The sequence below is a fragment of the Schistocerca cancellata genome, chromosome 3 (genome assembly GCF_023864275.1).
Source record: "Schistocerca cancellata isolate TAMUIC-IGC-003103 chromosome 3, iqSchCanc2.1, whole genome shotgun sequence".
NCBI lineage: Eukaryota > Metazoa > Arthropoda > Insecta > Orthoptera > Acrididae > Schistocerca > Schistocerca cancellata.
In genome coordinates, this window is record NC_064628.1 from 16841985 (window position 1) to 16866577 (window position 24593).

The 24593-nt window shown below is 42.5% G+C and overlaps 1 protein-coding gene across 1 annotated transcript in view; it reads right to left on the bottom strand.

Annotated features, from left to right (window-relative positions):
* The window catches only part of LOC126175362 (dipeptidase 1-like), a 761174-nt gene that overhangs the window by 576159 nt on the left and 160422 nt on the right, over positions 1-24593 (bottom strand). The gene's annotated exons all lie outside the window — the stretch shown is intronic.

Here is a 24593-nt window from a genome sequence, read left to right on the forward strand (position 1 = left end):
CTTGCTATGGAAGACCCCAACTATGTGTAAACCACTGATTTCATGGAAGATGGGGCAACACGTCATGTCGCTCGCCTATTGAAAATGGTTCAAATGGCTCTGAGCACTATGGGACTCAACATCTCAGGTCGTTAGTCACCTAGAACTTAGAACTACTTAAACCTAACTAACCTAAGGACATCACACATATCCATGCTCGAGGCAGGATTCGAACCTGCGACCGTAGCGGTTCCAGGCTGAAGCGCCTGGAACCGCTTGGCCACACCGGCCAGCCGGCCATTGAATGCACTACTTAATGCAACCTTAGGTGAATGTATTACCTCCAGAGGTTTTTCAGGTGCAAGGCCTCCAAGATCACGTGATCTAAATCCATGTGACTTTTGGCTCTGGGGATATCAAGAAGAAAGCGTTTACCTGGGACAAGTTCGGTCCCTGACGGATCAGAAGGCCATTACACGGGAACATGTTGCACATATTTCACAGGAACTGCGGCAAGCCACTGTTTTACGGATTAAGTATCCCGTCGAAATCCTCGATGTTCATACTGAACAAACTATGTAAGCAGCGGTTAACAATAAAATCAACATCATGCCTTCCTCACTTGTTTGACTTTTTCGACGACGTCTCGTTTCCAATCCAATACATACGGAAACATTTCTGTACGTATTTTTTGCATTCGCAGCACCAGATTTGCACCTGGTGGCCAAAAATGGAACTAATATTTTCCAGCGTAAATCCGTTACGTATTAACGATTTAGCAGATGCACCAAGTATCACTGTCATACAACAAATACAGCCCATACTGGACGTCTGTTAGTAGCACATTGGCGCAAGGCTACTGGACGTGACATTCAAAGTTATGAAGGAAATTTTGCTGGTTTTATGTAAAACAATTTAACGTTTATTATGTAATGGATATTATTGTTGCTATACTCAGAACGTGAAAGTGGTCGAGCTTTGATTATTTAAATGTGTTGAAACGTAAATAATTTAGAATAAGGTCTAGCCAATCAGATGGACCGCTAAAGGAAAGGGAACTGCGCTAGTCAGTTGAGCGACGATGTTCGGTATGCGGGGGACGCGGCTGGAGGCGGGCAGAGGGACAGCTCTGGTCGAGACACCAAATGCGACAGTTCGGATTGAGACGGGAAAGCGGTCAGTCAGTCTTTAGCCAGCTTGGAAGTGATACGACTTTGAAAATTTCGCGTTTTGTGGTATCGAGGGACTTAGTCTCTGAGCGGTGAGCAGCCGCGCGAATGGTGTGAACTCTAACTTCTCGCGTAGGTAACGTATTTCGCGATGCAATTGTGAATGATCGAGCTGCGTCAAACGGATATGTGCTCGAGTGTAGCAGTAACGCTAAATATGACAACTTTCACTATTAGTTTGCTTTCTCAGTAAACATTATTCTAACCAAATCGCGACTGTGTCCCCTCCATCATTTATGGATCGTTTATTTAGTTCCCGATATTATTATTACTGCTATTATATGTTATGGTAACTTTGTATTTCGCAAACTTGACATCAACCAGACAGTTTAACCAAAGGGTCATAAGTGTCTAATTTAGGGAGTGTAATGCGACACTTGAGATTCAACCCCTAGACGAGTTTGAACCGACATTTCGACGAAGAGGAACCGCATGTGAGTCCGAACATTTATGGGATATTAGCTCGCAGAGTTCGCATAAAACGTCTGAAGGCAAACACTCTGCAACCAAGAGGTTGCGTTATGGACTGGAGAAGTTTTCGTGGCGTTTCGTGTGTGACATCACTCACGAACTCACACTCAACCAACACGAGTGTGTATATGTCCTTGATGATCACGTCCACCACTACATGGCGTTTGGCATCTTCCAGCAGGACAACGCGACGTGTCACACAGCTCTCAGTGTACGTGCGAGGGTCGTGTGGGTAAGAGGCGATGTGCCGGCCTTCCCACATCGACGATGGCGCAGGGCATAACTGTGGTGAATTTTGGTGCCAAAGTGACGTCATTAATCAGCCTCGCACCTCGCCTGGAGTTCTGAGCCGTAGCCTTCTTTCCGCGCCTGTCGACACTTTCCTGTTTGAAGCGTCGCAGATCCCGAGGGTGACGTCACAGGTCCGACGATTTTGCACCACTTCAGAGGAAGGCTGCAGGCACGTTTGAGCTAAATTTGAAAGTCATGCGTCACAATAGGACACATTTACGTGCTTTCTGAAAAGTTATACACTTTTGCACAGTTTATACTTACAGTTTTGTGGTAAGTACGGGAGACCGGCATTTAAATATTACTCTTTTGTAGTCCTTTTGAATATGGAAGGTTCCTGTGTACCGAATTGCTAGGAAACCGGAGCGTATTCAGATCTTTATTCCTGATGATGACTCATTACATTCGAAATCGGTAAACTACAGCATATCCACCAAATTCAATCGAGAGACTTGAGAATAAACATTTCCGGCAGCTCACGTATTCCAGTTCGTTAACAGTAAAATTATATTGAAAACCTGGAATAATAAACGCCGTACATCGAGCCAAAGACAGAAAACTGATATGATGCGCTCAAATTTAAATTATGCAGCACTATTGTTCGTTGGTAGAACAGTTATTCCAAACTTTTTTTTCATTTCTTGTCCAGTTACGCAAAGCAGACTCTTTGAGATGTCGTCCATTTTTAGAGCTACTATCATTTCAGTCAGATCAAAGAGAACTGTAAAAGAAAACTTTGATCGGAACGAGATGTCCCACTTAAAACTATGAACGCATATAAAAGAATAAAAACAAAACAAGAACCATTCACGCATGAGAGGCCCGTAAGCTCTCTCTCTCTCTCTCTCTCTCTCTCTCTCTCTCTCTCTCTCTCTCTCTCACACACACACACACACACACAACACACTATCTGCTCACATTTTTCCGTAAGACCTACACTCTCCGTGTGCCGATCAAAGATACTAAATGGTTATCCTTGGTTATTAGATTTTTTTTTTTGCATGCACTTTTCATTCTCAGGCCATAAAGTGGATTGTTCTAGTTTCGATCGATTCCAGTGTTGGGGAAGTGATAGTGGGAGACAGCAAATCCCGGCCAGGGTAATTTAGGAGAGGTTAGGAAGGGATATATTCAGTCCTGGAATTTCCCTTGCAGTCTAGGGCAACCGCCAGAGAACCTTGAGCAGAACCGGATGAATGGGAACTACTTTCAATTTAATGCTGGTACAATGTCTCCCAGGTATAAAATACGAGAACCTACTGCTTTTATATGTTAGTTTGTTCATGTGTGTAGTGAGTCAAGTTGATAAATTGCTCGATCATATGCAGCATAGCTACACCATCAATTGGCCTGTCTGTTGTGCCATTCCTCATGCTTACAGCTGCCAGCACGGAAGGAGGGTGGAAAGATTTGAGGAATTCTCATTAAGAGTCTGCCAACCATTTATTCAATTTGGCTGAGATACGCAGATGCCGGGAATCTGAATAATTTGCGTCGCAATGCTTGTCCACTGCTGCGTTTACCAGTAACGGAAGCAAGAAATGAATTCCGGTAACAGAGAGTAATTTGCCATTTTGTGTGGTGTGGGACTAAGATTAGCAGTAAGGAAGGGAGGTATTTATGTAGTGATTCGTCAACACGTAGACAAGAGCAGCTGAGAAAACATTTTGCTGTTATACAAATACCGCGGACATATTTCGGACATAATTATTCTGTGTTTCACAATATACCGTGGTAGTCTTCCATCTAGCGAACTCAATTTATCTCGACAGTTTATGTATTTGCAAAGATAAAGCGCAATAATATGTTAGTAAGCTCATTATCCGCTTCTAAGTTTTTTATGTGGACTAGTTACGTTGTGTGCGTACATGTCTAGCAAAAATAGGTCTAGAAACGTTCAACAAAGAATTGTATTTTCTTAGTAGATTGGGGGTGCAGATCGCAGTACATTTTTCGTCTCTACTTAAGAAAGCAGTAGCCTGATATATTCCATTCCCTATACACGTGCAGCGTTGCAGCAATACTTACGTCATACAATTACATCTAAATATACATAACTACTCTACAATTCACACTTAAGCACTAATGGAAATTTGTGCTAATGTCTCATGGGACCAAACTGCTGAGGTCATCGGCCCCTAAGCCGATAAATATTTTTTTAAAATATAATTTTGTGTGTCAACATTTCCAAAATTTTATTTATATATTTCCTTACTTATAGAATAAACAAAATTATGCAGCCGTTGACACATAAAATGATTTTTTTCACACTTAAGTGCTTGGCTGGCGGTTCATAGGACCACTTTGAGAGTATTTCTCGACCGTTTCCCTCTCGAACTGCACGTAGGAAAAAAGGAACACTTAAATCTTTCCATGAGAGTCTGCTTTCTCTAATTTTATGACGATGGTCGTTTGTCTCAATGTAGGTGAGAGTCAACAAAATATGTTGTCAGTCGCAGGAAAAAGCTGATGATCCTAATTCCGCCTAAGATCTCTCCCTAACGGAAAACGTCTTTGTTTTAATGATTACCACCCGAACTCGCTTCTCATACTCGTGACACTATCTTCTATTTCGCGATGCTCCAAAACGAGGTGTCCTTCTGTGAACTTTTTCAGTGTACTCCGTCAATCCTATTTGGTAAGGATCCCACGCCGCTCAGCAGTAATCCAGAAGAGGACAGACAAGCGTGGTGTAGGCACTCTCTTTAAGAGATCTGTTACAGCTTCTGACTGTCTTTGCCTCACCTTCCACAATAAATTTTTTGCGTGACTGTTCGAATTTAAGTCGGTCCAAATAGAAGTCCATAGTTGATTGATTGGTTGGTTTGGGGGAAAAGACCAAACGGCGAGGTCATCTGTCCTATCAGATTAGGGGAGGATGGGGAAGGAAACTCCCGCGCCCTTTCAAAGCAACCGTCCCGTCATTTGCCTGAAGCGAATTAGGGGAATCACGGGAAATCAGGATGGCCGAACGCGGGTTTGAACCGGCGTCCTGCCGGATGCCAGTACAGTGTACTAACAACTGCGCCGCCTCGCTCGTAGTTATTGAATTGAATCAACAACATTTGAATTTACATGATGTATCCCGTAACCGAAATTTAATGGATTTTTTCAGTATCCATGTGGAAGACATCACAATATTTGAAACGATAATTAAATCAAGACCCTATGCCGCCGACAGCGTTGATATACATCAACGGAGAGAGTTGAAAATCTGTGCCCTAACCGGGACTCGAATCTGGGATCTCCTGCTTACATGGCAGACACTCTATCCATCTTAGCCACCGAGGGCACAGTGGATAGTGCAACTGCACGGATTTATCCTTCGCACGCCCCCCATGAGACTCACGTTCCCAACTTAATGTCCACACACTGCCCCTGCCCACTACACTCATTACTCGCGGCAGACAATATTACCGAGTCCCGTAAGAGTTCGGGCAATACGTATCCATCCGCACAGAAGAAGAAGGTCAATGGCCGGTTAGCCTTAACTATATATGAAGATGGTATCTGTTCTTTCGTACATGTACTTCTGCGAATCATTTTTAATTGGTATTAACATGGGATATCAGCCTTAAGAAGCCAGAATCTGCTGGACCACGAAAAAAAAAAAAAACTCCGCCTGAACAGATCTTGGCAGGCAGAACGGTACCGACCGGCCGGCATGTCATCCTCAGCCCACAGGCGTCATGCGTCATTGGATGCGGATATTGAGGGGCATGTGGTCAGCACACCGCTCTCCCGACAGTATGTCAGTTTCCGAGACCGGAGCCGTTACTTCTCAATCAAGTAGCTGCTCAGTTTGCCTCACAACGGCTGAGTGCACCCCGCTTGCCAACAGCGCTCGGTAGACCGGATGGTCACCCATCCAAGTGCTAGTCTAGCCCGACAGCGCTTAAATTCGTTGATCTGACGGGGACCGGTGTGACCACCGCGGCAAGGCCATTGGCCGATGTACCACGAACTCAGTTATCAAATGTGTTCTTTTCATAGGTGTCTTCAATTATGTCACTAACTATTTTATTTTCTTGTTGTAATTCTCGTAGGCAGAGGATCGGCCGATGTTCCTAAGATTCAATCGTGGGTATTGAGGATTTGTGCCACATCTGGACCCGAACCTATTCTTAATGTTTTTCGAGAAAGCTAAGAAATTCCGCGCTCATGTTCCAGTCTAGTACAAATTTTCAGTCGTCAGGAGACAGTAGTTAACTGGATGTTCAGAGTTTATGAAAGGTTTACACAGTAATTTCAGGTCATTCTATATTCATCGATTCCATTCCCTTGGCTCCATTTATTTCACAAAAGCATACTTAACCGGCCAAGTCAGTGCAATCGAATAATACGATCATTTTAAAATTAAAAATTTAATTCCGAAAATACTAGGTTGACATGAAAACATGGATCCAATTAGGGGGATGGGCATGTGTCCAACTTCAACGATTTTCAAAATCGATCAGCCTACATTCTTTGTATTAGTGATGATGCGTTATTTATTAGAAATGAAGATAGGTTTTAGTCTTTTATTTTTCAAATAAATGCTGAATAAATGTTAATCACGAAAGATTTAATATTTGACTTATTGTGCTATACCTTTAACGTAAGTTAAGTAGGTCGCCTGAGCGAAATTCTTAAATTCGGTCAGTTAGAATATGATATAGTGAAAATAAAAATTTGTGGGCTATGAAAGCCGGCACATAGAAAACCTGGAACAGACACTGTGTAACCCGTTTAGTATTTTACATAAATAATTCATGCTTATAGTATTTACCCTTTGTTTTATTCGCAGCAGAAAATAGCTGCGCGATTCCGCAACCATTATCAGTAAAATAACGACTTTAATTGCCGACAACCGTGGCTGCCTGAAGATGTCAGGAGTTTGTGTGATATAATTTGTACGATTAAAATAGAGTGATTGTGAGTGTGAATGAACAACCCACCTGGAACATTAAGCTGGGTAGTAAACGTGCGTGTGAAAACTACGCGGAAGTAAGGGAAACGAAATTAGATGAACGGACTGCCGGGAGCCGGGGTGATTCATTGCAAAAGACGGCAACGTTTGTCACCGGCCGCTGTTGCTGAACTTCGAAAACAATTGCAAGTGGCTAAAATACGAGATCGCTGCCGCCGGCGTGCGCGCCGGCTCCAATCACTGCCCGGAGCGATAAATTCGCCGGGTGTGCCGCGTCCGTCATCATAATTAGCCGTCTCCTGTGTCAAACCCCCCCCCCCCCCCCGATACATCCCGCGTTCCCCCCACCATCAGCCCCCTCCCCCCACTGCCTACTGGCTGCAGCCTACTACTGCCCACCTCTCTCTGATTTCATTTGCCACAGCCGGCCGCAGACACACGTGTGCTCGCCTCGGCGGTTACTCCAATTTCGTATTTGGCCCTGCGAGCGGCAATCAGCGCCGCACACTGGGTGTCCGGTCTCTGCCGGAGTGGGAGTACGGGGTGGGGGGCGGGGATTGTGGAGAGGGAGGGGGTGAGAGGAAGGGAGGGAGGGAGGAACGTGGCCCGCCGCACAGAACAGCCAGCTGGGGTCAAAGACACCGGCCCGAGAGGAGCACTGACCAGCACCGTGTGAGACAAAATAACGAGGAACAATGAAGCGGCCACGTCCTCTGTTCCTATTTACAATTTTGTCGTTTGACAACATGTTTGATCTCAGATGGTTTTCACTACATTGAAATGTTGTCTCCTAGCACGTTTTTTACGCAGCGATTGACCAAGGAATGTTTATTATTAACTATTATATTATCTTTATTTATAGATTCTTCCATTTCTCCTTGGTCGAAAAATTTATAGTTAAGGTTGAATAGGAAGTAAACTGTTTTTGTTCAACTGATTTTTGTTTATTTCTATTTTTCGGCTTGTTGTGCCATCTTCAGGAAACAGCTGACTAGCGTCCGCAAGGAACACTCGTCCTCTGGTAACCAAACATAAACAAAGATGCAGTCCATTTGTTCGCAATTTTGTACACTAAACACAGTTTACCCGTCATTCAACATTAAATATTATATTACGAGTTACTAATATTAACTGGTCACTCCGTAGCTTCTTGGTAGGCCAACTTCATAATTATAGAGGGAAGGCAAAAAAAAACTGGGGATGTTCTGCAGTATTAAATTATTTGCATAACTGGTTCTCGGCTTACCAGGCCGGCGTCACACATTAAACGACGTCAGTCACCAAAGTGGACGCAACAGTGGTGAGCAACACAGTGTTAAACAGCGAGAGCGACGTGCAAACACAGAACAAACGTTGTCTTTGTCAGTGAAGTGGTAACGTAACTGAAAATATCAAAGTTGAAACTAAAAAGGGAACCTCCCCATCGCTCCCCCCTCGGATTTAGTTATAAGTTGGCACAGTGGATAGGCCTCGAAAAACTGAACACAGATCAATCGAGAAAACAGGAAGAAGTTGTGTGAAATTATGAAAAAAATGAGTAACATATACAAACTGAGTAGTGCATGCGCGAGATAGGCAACATCAAGGAAAATCTGAGGTCGGGAGCGCCGTGGTCCCGTGGTTAGCGTGAGTAGTTACGGAACAAGAGGTCCTTGGTTCGAGTCTTCCCTCGACTGAAAATTTTACTTTCTCTATTTTCGCAAAGTTATGTCCTGTCCGTTCGTTCATTGACGTCTCTGTTCACTGTAATAAGTTTGATGTCTGTGTTTTGCGACCGCACCGCAAAACCGTGCGATTAGTAGACGAAAGGACGTGCCTTTCCAATGGAAACCGAGAACATTTGATCGCAATGTCATAGGTCAACCGATTCCTCCACAGGAAAACACGTCTGATATATTCTATACGACACTGGTGACGGCATGTGCGTCACATGACAGGAATATGTTGTCGACCAACCTAACTTGTACACTTAGGGAATGGGTAAAAAGATTCTTCTACCTTGCTCGAGTTAGATTTCCTTGTGGATGTGATAATCACTCCCAAAAAAGTGATGAAACCATAAGAGTTTGTCACATAAACTGAAAATAAAAAATTAAACTTTTCACTCGAGAGAGGACTTGAACCTAGGACCTCTGGTTCCGTAGCTGCTCTCGCTAACCACGGGACCACGGCCCTCCTTCACTCTCATTGTCCTTGATGTTGCCTATCTTCGGATGGACTACTCAGTTTGTATATTTTACTAATTTTTTTCATAGTTCCACACAACTTCTTCCTGTTTTCTCGATTGATCTGTGTTCAGTTTTTCAAGGCCTATCCACTGTGCCAACTTATAACTAAACCTGAGGGGGGTGCGATGGGGAGGTTCCCTTGTATGAAATGAAACTGGACAAACGAAAACGGTTTTGTGTGTGTATGTGTGTGTGTGTGTGTGCGCATGTGAGAGAGAGAGGGAGGGAGAAGATTAACACTCTGAATTGCAGTGCCATTGCACCGTCAAACACGATTGTTTGCACTTTACTCTCGATCTGTAAAATATTTTCCCATGTTGTTCACTATTATTTTGAACGGCGACTGTGAGTTACAGTCTGACGATGTATTTGGAAGCTGAAAACTGGTCAACGAAATGGATTAATACTGTAGAACATACAAAAATTAGTGTTTTTCTACTATAATATTTATCGCCTGTTGATAGAGCCTGGACGGGGGAAACCAGTTAGCCCCAATCATTTTATGTGAAAAGTGACTGAAATAAACTTTATACGAGGGCTATTCTGGAATTAAGGTCCGATCGATCGCGTACCACAGCGAAAATGTGATGAAGTTTTGCACTTATGTGTTGGACAGTCCCTCTAATATGACCATCGATACCGTCATGCTGATTTTGTTTCATTTCTGAGCGTACAGTGAGCACGTAAAGACGCCTGGAAAATAATGTCTCCCGCTAAGTCTGAGTACCTGCGAGAGATTTCGACTGGTTTCATGCAGCACACACAATTTAACAGTCATGCATTTCTTCTTCATACCAATTCTTGGTCGCACGCTATAGAGGCAATGAGGACGGTGCTGCGTCGTTTTCGATGGGAAGTGTTTGATAACCCGTCATACAGGCTGGACTTCTCCCTCTAATATTGATCTCTGCTCACATGAACCACTGGCTATGAAGACAACATTTTGGCAGAGAAACAAACTGCATACCAGTGCAGAGAATTGACAGAAAGTACAGACGGCTGCTTTATATGATGAGGGAATTGCAATGTTGCTAAAACGCCGCGAGAAATGCCTTAGTGGGTCATCGATAATGTAGAGAAGTAGCTGGAAGACGTAGCTGTTGTTGTTGGTGTGGTCTTCAGTCCTGAGACTGGTTTGATGCAGCTCTCCATGCTACTCTATCCTGTGCAAGCTTCTTCATCTCCCAGTACCTACTGCAGCCTACATCCTTCTGAATCTGCTTAGTGTATTCATCTCTTGGTCTCCCTCTACGATTTTTACCCTCCACGCTGCCCTCCAATGCTAAATTGGTGATCCCCGGATGCCTCAGAACATGTTCTACCAAATGGTCCCTTCGTCTTGTCAAGTTGTGCCACAAACTCCTCTTCTCCCCAATCCTATTCAATACCTCCTCATTAGTTATGTGATCTACCCATCTAATCTTCAGCATTCTTCTGTAGCACCACATTTCGAATGTTTCTATTCGCTTCTTGTCTAAACTATTTATCGTCGACGTTTCACTTCCATACATGGCCACACTCCATACAGATACTTTCAGAAACGATTCCCTGACACTTAAATCTATACTCAATGTTAACAAATTTTTCTTCTTCAGAAACGCTTTCCTTGCCATTACCAGTATATATTTTATATCCTCCCTACTTCGACCATCATCAGTTTTTTGCTCTCCAAATAGCAAAACTCCTTTACTACTTGGAGTGTCGCATTTCCTAATCTAATTCCCTCAGCATCACCCGAATTAATTCGGCTACATTTCATTATCCTCGTTTTGCTTTTGTTGATGTTCATATTATATCCTCCTTCAAGACACTGTCCATTCCGTTCAACTGCTCTTCCATGTCCTTTGCTGTCTCTGACAGAATTACAATGTCATCGGTGAACCTCAAAGTTTTTATTTCTTCTCCATGGATTTTAATAGCTACTCCGAACTTTTCTTTTGTTTCCTTTATTGCTTGCTCAATATACAGATCGAACAACATCGCGGATAGGCTACAACCCTGTCTCATTCCCTTCCCAACCACTGCTTCCCTTTCATACCCCTCGACTCTTATAACTGCCATCTGCTTTCTATACAAATTGTAAATACTATTATTACAAACATCGTCGATGATACATCTACACCTACAGCTACATGGATACTCTGCAAATCACACTTAGGTGCGTGGCAGAGGTTTCATTGAACAACCTTCACCTCTATTAGTCCACTCTCTAACAGCGCGCGGAAGAAACGAACTCCCATATCTTTCCATGCGATTTCCCTTATTTCATTGTTATTATCGTTTCTCCCTGTGTAGAACCTGTCTGGTAAAGATCGCAGACCGTGCAGCAGTACTCCTAAAGGCCGGCCCGGGCAGCCGAGCGGTCCTAGGCACTACAGTCTGGAACCGCGCTACCGCTACGGTCGCAGCTTCGAATCCTGCCTCGGGCATGGATGTGTGTGATGTCCTTAGGTTAGTTAGGTTTAAGTAGTTCTAAGTTCTAGGGGACTGATGACCATAGACGTTGGGAAGTCCCATAGTGCTCAGAGCCATTTTTGAAGTACTCCAAAAGCGGACTGACAAGAGTAGTCTAGTGCAGGCAGTCTCTTTGGTAAATCTGCTACACCTTCTAAGTGTTCTGTCAATAGAACACAGTCTTTGGCTTGCTTTCCCACAACAATTTGAATGTGTTATTTCCAATTCAATTTGTTCGTAATTGTAATTAATTGTTATTTAGACGAACTTACGGCCTTTGGATTTGACTGTTTTATCGTGTAACCGAAGGTTAGCGGATTCCTTTTAGCACTCATGTGAATGACCTCACACTGTTCATTACGTAGGGTCAATTGCCAATTTTCGCATCATCCAGATATCTTTTGTAAATCGTTTTGCTATTTATTTTGATTTTCCGATTACTTTTACTAGATGATAAATGACAGCATTGTGAGCAAACAATCTAAGACAGATCCTCAGATTATCTCCTGAATCATTTATACACATAAAGAACAGCAAAGGTTTAATAACACTACCATGGGGAACGCCAGAAATCACTTCTGTTTCACTCGATGACTTACAGTCAGTTACTACGATCTGTGACCTCTCCGACTGGAAATCACGAATCCAGTCACGTAACTGAGCCGCTATTCCATAAGCACGCAATTTCGCTACAGGCTGCTTGCGTGGTACAGTGTGAAAAGCCTTCTGGAAGTTTAGATTAGATCGCATTTTCTATTGTACATAATTATAAAGCTTGGCCAACGGGAAGTACTACGTTTTCAGTTTGCGACTGTGATGAGGTATAAGTGTGCTCGCGCCATCTTCCGCATCTGATCTGACAAACATAGTGTGCCCTTCACTTCAGTGTGAGACATGGGCCAGTGCAGGTGCGTCCTGTGGCAGTGGAGCAGCCACTTCTGTTGTGGGCAGAGCGTTGCGGCTGTCCTACGTTCAGTGCACCTAGGGAGAGACCACCATTTCCGCGTTCCAGTGAGAAGGGGAATATCCAGGCATGTTAGATAACGATGTGAAACGAGTTCTGTAGCCAATGTCAAGCCTAAGGAGCTGGAAATAGCAGTGTAAATGCCGGAAAGTAACGTACGAGTTCGGGTAGATCTGCTAAGAAGCCCACGGTGATTTGTACGTCGCCACTCCAAAACATAACAAATCTCTCGCACGTCTTTGCAGAGGATTTTGAAAAAGATTTTATCCTTATACACTGCAAGTGCCTCAGTGCTTACGGACGCGAGCTATAGAGAGACAGCGCAATTGCTGCACAAGATTACTGGTCGGGAATGACCAGGATGGCGTATTTATGACGTATCTTGTGATGTCTGATGAGACTAATTTCCACCTGAGTAAACAAAACTTCCAATGCTACTCGGAGACAAATGCGCAACTCGTTCCTGAGAACGCTTAGGGTAGTCCAAATATCGTTATCTGGTGTGGTGATGGGCAGTCTATTGGAATCGTTTCGGTTCTAGGCGCTTCTGTCCGGAATCGCGCTGCTGCTACGGTCGCAGGTTCTTATCCTGCCTCGGGCATGGATGTGTGTGATGTCCTTAGGTTAGTTAGGTTTAAGTAGTTCTGAGTCTAGGGGACTGATGACCTCCGATGTTAAGTCCCATAGTGGTCAGAGACATTTGAACCATTTGGAATCGTTCGACTGTAACTGGCGAGTGAGCATGAGTTCGGATTTTTAAGTGATACGTATGGTCACTGTAGTTCTATGAAGAATCGTTAACGTGTCAGTGAAGTTTCAGTTACGAAAATTATTCGGCGACTGAAGCTATGTTTGCTGAAGCTGTAACCACAAACAAGATGTATTTTACACAGACATGCAACCAAATTCTGGCCCCCTTGTCAGTAACAACTATTTATGTTCATACTTAATGTTTGTAAAGTAGTTTCGTAATTAATATTCGAATAGGATGACTGTCTGCATAAAATACACGTTTGCGCAAGACCGAGAAAGCATCTGCCACGAGCAATGTGGTAATAGTTCGATATTCTTCTCCATCAGACCAACTGCTGATTAGCTGCATGACAGGTGGGACTGTTATGACAATGAAGTACTGGGAGTTGTTTGGTTGTTTCTCATTATTTAATCGACAACAGGTGACTAACAAATAAATGTACCTGTATATCATTTACCAATCGCTACTCTTCTCCTAATGACATGAAGATTCGCCGTGAACAATACGTGATTCGGTTTCCAAACTAAGGTGTGGGCCTCCGTTCCCCGGTATGATTGTTGAGATCGGTTTGGGACATTCAAGTCACCTAAGTGGCATCCACTTGAGAGAGTTGCACCAGCACATGGACCACACGAAATTCGTATTACTTCAATAACTATTCTAAATGTATCTAAGTAAATAAGCGATCATTTTGTAAGGGAGCCGTGAACCCACGAACATAGATATTAGCATCCATCGCCCAAGTCGATAGCAGACAGGAGTCTATTGCCGAGCGCTGCAGAAGGCTGTGAGATTAGTGTCGGGTCAAAGCAATTCTGGGAGCAATGGCAAAAAAAAGGAAAGAAAAAAAGGCGGTCTAGATGAGTACGGTGTCAGTGACGGATGTGCCGAGTGAGGACTGATCGTAAATTCACCGGAGTGTGACAAATGAGCGCGTCCCCTTACCGTCGTGTGGTTGACCCTCATCAATACCGATTCGCGAGTGATGTGAAACAGAAAGTGACAAGTGCCGAATTAACGTGTTTCGCGTCAACCGCGTCGGCCAGAAATAACTAAGGATTGCAGTGACCGTTGTTGTGAATTTTAACCATCATCATTGCGTGTGACGAAGTACTTAAAATCAGCAACCAATAAAAAATATAACCGTAATTAAAGGTGTAAGGCGAAGGTAGCAACTGCTTCAGAATTTGTGTGTTAATAGAAAATACATATCGGTTTGTATATTGCAAACTTTGTGGTCTTTAATAATAGAAAAACTTTCAATCATTAACTACTCCGTCTCAGAACAGCCGCACTCTGATGAAATGCCCCCGAAACCGCAGTAGAGAAACAAGTGGCCTTTCATCCGTTACGCACACGGTCATATCTTCATAATAATTAACTGTTTGGCGGCTTCGGTAATCACCCAAAACCCAATAAAAGGCATAACGGGGGTGTTTCAGTTTTCTTAGAACTGCTTCGCGGACAAAATATTTTTCATCGTGGTGATTCATCTCGGAACGCCGAAGTCGTTCAAAGATGATTAATTACAGGATAAGGCGAATACATCCAAGTGCCATTTCCTTTTAATATTTTGTAAAAGCGTTTTGCATCTACTCGGTCGAGTTTTTTGAACGTTTCCTGATTCCGTTTCACAAGGGCCTGTTTCTGAGCTTCGGTCGAACTGTGCAGGATCAGTCCGGATTACATCTTTTGCACAACTGAACGTTCGTGCAAAATCGGATGTACTACAGACATCGGTGTGGCTCAGCGCCCATCAGTGTTGGGACAAGTCACACGCCGGTCATCCTCAATCGTGTTTCACACAGCATCGAGATTTTTAAACAATAAGCGATTTCGCGACCGAAAATTCGTATCTGACGGAACCACGACCATGACCAAATTCTGCAGTCTTTTCTGAAATTGGTTGGTTACCAACAGTTGGACGGAGCGTCATCTAAAGATAAGGATTTGTTATTTAAGTGTTTTACACAGGCTGATCTAATGATGTTTAAATGTTTTAGTAGCTTATCAACTTCCTCCAGAAGTTAATGCCGTACAGCTGTCGACTAGGCTTGCTATGACATACAAATTTTGTTTAGTTACATAGTTGTAAAACTAATCACAATTCGTCCAACGAAAATCTCCACACGAAATTTACATGTTTTCACTACACTGTTGCTTTAAAAGCCTATTGTAAATAAATTACATCAGCAATTTCTATCATGCCACTTTATTAACAACAAATGGCAAATTCAAAAATAGCTGTAGTGTATTAAGCCACCTTTAAACCGAAGTGAACATAAGCGAACGTGCAACGGTGAACAAGAATTCTCTGTGGTGAAAACGCTAAGCACATCGTCAAATGCCGTTCGGTCGTTTTCGGTTAGCATTCGATTGTGTTCGCTCGTGTTTCAATAGCTATCATTCTGTAAGCGCGCCCTCTCCGATGCGTCGGCGACAATAAGAAACGTGTCTGCTTTTGTTGTCTACTTCCGGCATAGGGATACACTGCACTAAATTCCGAAGGAAAAAAATATGAATGGTAGAAAACCTACTGCGAGAAACCTACTATGAGAAAGACGACAAGTTCTTTAGATGGCTGCGTCATTAAGAATGGAGTGAATAAGTAAATACATGATAATTCTTTTTATTAAAAGGGAAAACACAATAAATGTCCTCGAATTTAAACAGCGTACCTATTACGCTTATGAAATTTTAAAATACAGGAAATACCTGAAGTTCTTCGTAGCTTATGACTCATAGATGTAATCTTATGGCTGATGTACGAATGGGTACTAGAAATTAATGCCTCCGAATTTTTTATCCGAAAATCTTTAAAGCTTTTAAAATTAAACTGACGTTATTAACTTACATCTTTGTTATTAACGTCTAGATACAGGGTGTTTCACAAATGACCGGTATATTTGAAACGGCAATAAAAACTAAACGAGCAGCGATAGAAATACACCGTTTGTTGCAATATGCTTGGGACAACAGTACATTTTCAGGCGGACAAACTTTCGAAATTACAGTAGTTACAATTTTCAACAACAGATGGCGCTGCAAGCGTTGTGAACGATATAGAAGACAACGCAGTCTGTGGGTGCGCCATTCTGTACGTCGTGTTTCTGCTGTAAGCGTGTGCTGTTCACAACGTGCACGTGTGCTGTAGACCACATGGTTTATTCCTTAGAACAGAGGATTTTTCTGGTGTTGGAATTCCACCGCCTAGAACACAGTGTTGTTGCAACAAGACGAAGTTTTCAACGGAGGTTTAATGTAACCAAAGGACCGAAAAACGATACAATAAAGAATCTGTTTGAAAAATTTCAACGGACTGGGGACGTGACGGATGAACGTGCTGGAAAGGTAGGGCGACCGCATACGGCAACCACAGAGGGCAACGTGCAGCTAGTGCAGCAGGTGATCCGACAGCGGCCTCGGGTTTCCGTTCGCTGTGTTGCAGCTGCGGTCCAAATGACGCCAACGTCCACGTATTGTCTCATGCGCCAGAGTTTACATCTCTATCCACACAAAATTCAAACGCGGCAACCCCTCAGCGCCGCTACCATTGCTGCACGAGAGACATTCGCTAACGATATAGTTCACAGGATTGATGACGGCTATATGCATGTGGGCAGCATTTGGTTTACTGACGAAGCTTATTTTTACCTGGACGGCTTCGTCAATAAACAGAACTGGCGCATATGGGGAACCGAAAAGCCCCATGTTGCAGTCCCATCGTCCCTGCATCCTCAAAAAGTACTGGTCTGGGCCGCCATTTCTTCCAAAGGAATCATTGGCCCATTTTTCAGGTCCGAAACGATTACTGCATCACGCTATCTGGACATTCTTCGTGAATTTGTGGCGGTACAAACTGCCTTAGACGACACTGCGAACACCTCGTGGTTTATGCAAGATGGTGCCCGGCCACATCGCACGGCCGACGTGTTTAATTTCCTGAATGAATATTTCGATGATCGTGTGATTGCTTTGGGCTATCCGAAACGTACAGAAGGCGGCGTGGATTGGCCTCCCTATTCGCCAGACATGAACCCCTGTAACTTCTTTCTGTGGGGACACTTGAAAGACCAGGTGTACCGTCAGAATCCAGAAACAATTGAACAGCTGAAGCAGTACATCTCATCTGCATGTGAAGCCATTCCGCCAGACACGTTGTCAAAGGTTTCGGGTAATTTCATTCAGAGACTACGCCATGTTATTGCTACGCATGGTGGATATGTGGAAAATATCGTACTATAGAGTTTCCCAGACCGCAGCGCCATCTGTTGTTGAAAATTGTAACTACTGTAATTTCGAAAGTTTGTATGCCTGAAAATGTACTGTTGTCCCAAGCATATTGCAACAAACGGTGTATTTCTATCGCTGCTCGTTTAGTTTTTATTGCCGTTTCAAATATACCGGTCATTTTTGAAACACCCTGTATATGCAGCCCTCTGCTGCTAGAGGACTCTAAATTGTAGAGTCCAAACGTAGTATAAGTCGGTGCCTGAGAAACAGCGTGGTGTAGTCGAGTTTCGAATTCGAAGAGTTCGACGACACATGGAGCGCCCTATGCTTCAACATGACAATACAAGACCGCACACGAGGGCTGCGACATTTGCAACAATCGCGCGCCTTGGGTTCAGTGTCACTGATCATTCTCCATACAGTCCCATCTTGGTCCCATTCGATTTTCATCTGTTTCCAAAACAAAAAGAACACCTTCCAGGACTTCACTCTGATAGTCATGAAGCGATGTAAACAGAGGCGAGGTTGTGGCTCCGTCAACAAAGCCAAACATTTTACAGTGACGATACCGACGAAATGGCCTTTCGTTGGGAGAAAGGTGTTCGGCACCACGATGACTCTGTAGCGACATAAAAATGCAGACATGAAGAATAAAGATGTAGAATGTTAATAATGTTAGTTTCATATGCGAATTTAGACTTTCTCGGCAGACCTCGACGGTGAAGCTTTCTCGGCTTATCAGCCTAGTCAGTTTCAACAATTTTTCTACTTGTCATCTTCAGATGATTGAAGATCACAAGTAGAAACATTGTTGAAACGTTGCAGCAGAACAACGCCTTGACTCAGCTGATAACCCGAGAAGGCTTCATCATGTTTGTTTCATTTTAAAAGCTTTAATGGTTTTCACATAAAAAGTTCAGAGGCGTTACTTTTCAGCCTTCCCTTGTATCAGTGTGTTGTGTACCTGGGTACACAACAAGCCCTGTGTGAGACCGCTGCCACACAGCCACAATCGCTCTCCCGGTGGTTCTCAGTTCCATGCAGCTTACAAATGCGGACCTCTTTCTGCCTCCACGCCATGTTCTACAGTTCATCGTACACGTCTGGTGATGGTGCGGACAGGTGCCAAAAGGACCACTGTCAACCGTGGACAGCACGGTACTTGTACTGCTAGAAGTGTGGATTCTTCTGCCGACAAGCTCAAAACACGATGCACCGCAATCTCTCACACAGTTCCCATCAAGCAGTCACACAGTTCAGAGCAGTGCCTGCAGCCAGCTCAATGAAGTTCCTGCAAGACTAAATTCCAACTAAAAAGTCGATATTAATGAGTATCAGGACAACCAAGGGTGTCTGTAAAGATATTATCAACTACAATGACAATGTCATGGACTGCCAAGAGACAGCAAATTATTTCGATTTCATTGTATTGGATATAGGACATCAGTCTCTTATCAAAGTACCATGCTGTAACATACTCTTAATAAAAGTTTTTCGTCTTTTCTTCTTGTGTCGCCACATGTCTGTTTTAGTGCTGCCCTGTCAAGCAAGTGTTTAATTAGTAAGCGCGCAATCAGACGCCTTTAAAGAAGCATACCAGTAAATCCAAGTTTTCTGCTATCGGGAATGTCTGGACTGAATTAATAATAACATTCAGGTGCAGCACTCCCAACACATAGAAATATTAGAGACTGTTAATGAAAAATAGAAATGGTTTACCTGTGTCCACGTTATCTTCCCTTCATCCTACTATACAGCAGATTTTATCACATAGCCTATGTATGCGACATGCTACTGTTTTGAAATAAAAATAAAACAAGTAGACTTTTCTTGACAATTCTATTTTTACATGAAAGTCTGCACGTTAATCTACTTTTCTACATAATTCTCACACGTACTAAGGCACTTGTCGTACTGTACAACCAGCTTTGAATACCCAGTGTCACTGCATACATCAGAAACTGTCCGATATGTAGCTACTGAAAGGCCCACAGTCACTGTCGCAAGTATTTCCGGTTGGTGATAGTCAGAGTGTAAATGCTAGCCTTTCTCAGGTTATGTTAGTCGTCGGTAATTAATGTTCTGCTTTAAAATTTTCTACTCAGTTGTTGTTGCGGTCTTCAGTCCTGAGATTGGTTTGTTGCAGCTCTCCATGCTACTCTATCCTGTGCCAGCTTCTTCATCTCTGAGTAACTACTGCAGTCTACATCCTTCTGAATCTGCTTAGAGTATTCGTCTCTTGGTCTCCCTCTACGATTTTTACCCTCCATGCTGCCCTCCAATACTACATTGGTGATCCCTTGATGCCTCAGAACATGTTCTACCAACCGATCCCTTCTTCTTGTCAAGTTGTACCACAAACTCCTCTTCTCCCCAATTCTATTCAATACCTCCTCACTCAGATGTAGTGAAAAAGTCAGTGAAAAGAACCATCCGCTATACACTATGTGATCGAAAGTATACGGACACCCCCAAAAACATACGTTTTTCATATCAACTCACGGACTTCGAATTTGGTCACGTGATTGCGTGTCACTTGCGTCATACGTCTGCACGCGGGATTTCCACACTCCTAAACATCCCTAGGTCCACTGTTTCCGACGTGATAGTGAAGTGGAAACGTGAAGGGACACATACAGCACAAAACAATACAGGTCTGCCTCTTCTGTTGTCTGACAGACAGCTGACTGTTGAAGAGGATCGTAATCTGTAATAGGCAAATATCTATCCAGACCATCACACAAGAATTCCAAACTGCATCAGGATACATTGCAAGTACTATGACATTCAGAAAACTTGGAGTTCATAGTCGGGTGGCTGCTCGTAAGCCACCGGTAAATGCCAAACGACGCTTTGCTTGGTGTAAGAAGCCTAAACATTGGACGATTGAACAGTGGAAAGACGTTCTGTGGGGTAACGAATCACGGTACACAATGTGGCGATGCGACGGCAGGGTGTGGGTGTGGCGAATGCCCTGTGAATGTCATCTGCCAGCGTGAGTAGCGCCAACAATAAAATTCAGAGGCGGTGGTGTTATGGTGTGGTTGTATTTTTCATGTAGGCGGCTTGCACCCCTTGTTGTTTTGCATGGCACTATCCCAGCACAGGCCTACATTGATCTGCCCTTCTGAACATCAAGTGACCACTGGTATAGATATGTTAGACATTTCAGGACTTAAGCTAGCTTTCTACTTCTGCAGAGTAGATATGGATGGAGGAGTTGCCACATTTATTAAAAACTGCCATAAATTCAACAACATTGACATTAAAAAATTCTGTTTAGAGCAGCATGTAGAAGCATGTGCAACAGATGTAGAGTTCCATAACAGATCCTAAATAATAGTAACTATTTACCGAGCACCTTCAGGAAATTATAATCCATTCATAAATCATCTAGAAGCTCTTTTTGGTTATTTAACAGGAAGAAACAGAGGAATTTTGATTTCTGGTGACTTTAGTACAGATTTTCTAATGCAATCTTCCAGTAAACATTTACTGCAGTTAGTAATGTTGTCTTTCAATCTAACTAACACTGTAAACTTTCCAACTAGGATCACTAAATCCTCAAGGACAGCCATTGATAACATTTTTATAGACAAATCAAAGGAACAAAACTATATCATAATACCTGTAATAAATGGACTATAAGATCATGACATGCTTCTCCTTGTTTTAGATGTAAATTCTAAGCAGATTATCAAGACTGCTAAATCTGAGTACAGAAAAGTAGTCAATCAACCATAATTGAGTGTTTTTGAAAACTGCTCAATGATATGAACTGGAAAGACGATTATAGTGATCATGACATGAATGAAAAACATAACAAATTTACGAACAATGTCAGCACTGTGTTTGAAAACTGTTTTCCTCTAAAAGTTACTCAAATTAAACAGAAGTCTATAATAAAACCATGGATTAAGCAAGTAATAAAGATTTCCTGTGTGACAAAAAGAAAAATGTATCTGTCAACCAAGAATAGCTCCAATGCTGATGATTTACCTAAATATAAGGAATTCTGTAAAATATTAAAAAAAGTAATTCAGACATCCAAACAAATGCACTGTGAGAAGAAGATTGCAATGTCAGGGAACAAAATAAAAACAATGTGCGATATAGTGAAAGAGGACAGGAGCAAACAGCATTAAGGGTAGATGACACATTAGTAACCGATGGGCAGAGTGTGGCAAATCTGTTTAACAAGTTCTTTAAATCCGTTACTGATAGAATGGGATTGTCAGGATCAGTAAATAATGCCCTTGAATATATGAAACTAGCCTTTACAAATAGCTTGAGGTACATGAATATGTCACTCACTTCACCAAAAGAAATAACTTCCATTATAAAATCTTTAAAAAACAAAGCATACTAGTTGTTACAATGAAATATCGACAAAGTTAATTAAGGTATGTTCTTGTGAGTTTAGTACAATTCTAAGTTACTTGTGTAACCAGTCAATTATAACTGGGACATTTCCTGACTGGCTAAAATATGCAGATGTTAAGCCTCTATTCAAGAAAGGGGATAAAGAGATACCATCAAACTACAGACCGATTTCACTTATGCCAGCAATCTCAAAAATTTTAGAAACATTAATGTACAGGCAGCTTCTCAACCATCTGATCACAAATAACATATTATCGAGAACACAGTTTGGATTTCTGAAGGGTTCTGATATCGAGAAGGCTATTTACACCTACAGTGAAAATGTACTTAATTCATTAAATAACAAATTACAAGCAGCAGGTATTTTCTGTGATTTTCAAAAGCATTTGATCATGTGAACCACAACATTGTTTTAAATAAATTAAAATTCTATGGTGTCACGGGAGTGCTGCAAAATGGTTCAAATCATACCTCACTAACAGAAAACAAAGGGTGTCAGTGCAAGGGACTAGTGAATTAAGTCATCAGTCATCATCAGAATGGGAAGAAATTACATGTGGTGCCCCACAAGGATCCATCTTAGGGCCAATGCGTTTTCTTGTGTACATTAATGCATTAATGATCTCTCATCAGTTGCACTGGAATGAAACGTGGATTAATCGGTAAAGGATATGCTATTTAAGTAATCGTTAGCGCCATCAATCCTGCGGAGAATCCCAGTTGCAAATTCAGCACATGTCAGCAAACCACTCGGCTGCAAGGCCTGCGCGATTTGCAGTTTGCAAGCATGCAACCTAAGCCTTTCAAGAAGAATCTTCACCACACTTGCTTGCGGTATTTGAAGTTCACGTGATGCTTGACGAGTTGATTTAGACGGACTCCGTTGAAACGATTGCCGAACACGATCAACAGTTGCATCACTCACACGAGGCCTGCCACACCGAGGACAATCTTCAGCGCTGCTTGTTTCGTTAAACTTTGCATACCATCGCTTTATTGATTTAACTGCCTCGGGCAGTTTGCCTTCATTTTGGGCAGAAGGACGTCGTGACGTTTGGCTGACGTGGAGTTTCCTGCATGGTGGTTTGCTGACGTGGAATAGTGTCACCCATTTGGGAACAAAGTCCTCCATAAGTATTACGATACTGCAGTGCATGTGTGATTCATAATTACGATACAATGTCTGCGACGACTACAGCCGTTATGAAAGACTTGAAATCTATTCGCAATTGCGAATATGGATAAGTATCTGTTGTATAACAGAATCACGACATTGAAAATTTGTTAACGCCGGATAAAGGATTGGGTCTGGCAGTAAGTCGTGCTCGTATAGCCTACTGGTAAGGCGACCGCACGCTATAAGCGGGATATCCGTATTCGAGTCCCGGTTGAGCACAAGTTTCACTATCGTCATTCCGTAATACAGGTGATGGTTGTCCATATTCGCAACTGCGAATACATTTCATGTATCGCTAACTATTGGTTGACACAACCCGAAACGTACATGAGCACCAGAAAATTCCGTGGCCCTGACTGACTGAACAGTTTGAAGCCAGAAACGTCATTGTTACTAGCTGCGGAGTCTGGCGGAGTCGGTCCAAGGGAATGGTCGTGTGTCGGTCATGTGCCGCACAAACCTTTCCATCAAGGCAAAATTATTGTCACTTAAAGCTAAAATCATAGTCAAAAGGTAATATAAACGGTCGCGAGATTGCTGACAACCGTAATTATTAAATCGGATATGAATGTAATGACTGAGCCGTAATTAGTAAATCGGATGTGAATGTGATGGCTGAGGATCATAGTACGTTATAACATGTTGTTAGACACCATTGGATTAAAGTGCTGTTGACATCAGTCGTCATAAAATTGTTCTGATAGAGTGCTGCTGCAGGAATGAAAGAGAATTATTGAAAGTGGCGTCTGTAAAATTTACTTGAAGTGTTCATTACTGAAGTTAAAAATCTCATGAAATCCCACAATTTATTGTTATTACCACAGCTTTACAATCTCAGAGTGACTCGTTTCCGATCCGAATTTGGTTTTTAGACAATTGCTAGTGTGTCTTTTTACTGCCTTGTACTCTTTCCGAGCTTAGCTGTTTTAGTGAATGGATGGAATAAAATGTAGTGTCTTATTATGAGTGTTTAAATAATTTGAGTTATGTTTATCTTAAGATTTGCTTTATTAATTTTTATTATTTAATTTACATCTTGATCTCTTCTAATAATTTTTTAATGTTTCTCAACAAGTATTCCTTGTTGGTCAGCTTAATACATTGGTGCAATGGATCGGCTGCCATTGTCGCAGCCTTAACTGTTCACAGCACGTTCCAGAAGACGAACCTATCTTCATTCAGTTGCATGATAACGTAATCTGATGCCAATTTAAAAGCGTTATTTTATTGCAAAGTTAATTCTGAAGCATAAAACAGATTATTCATGTTCCGACGGTCAGGCACCATCGTGCTGAAGATAGGCCTACGACACAGGCTTTGCCGATTTCCGCCATTCGTATCACCATTAGTTGCCTTTTCTCGCTCCTGCCTTTACATTCACTATAACAAATATTTACACTTACTAAACGGAAAGAGCGTTTATTTTCAATGTCGATGGTTCTCACTTAACAGTACTCCGACATCTCAGTGAATCATTGGGTTCACATCCTGGTGCTATGAACTGCTCCAAAAGGGTCATCA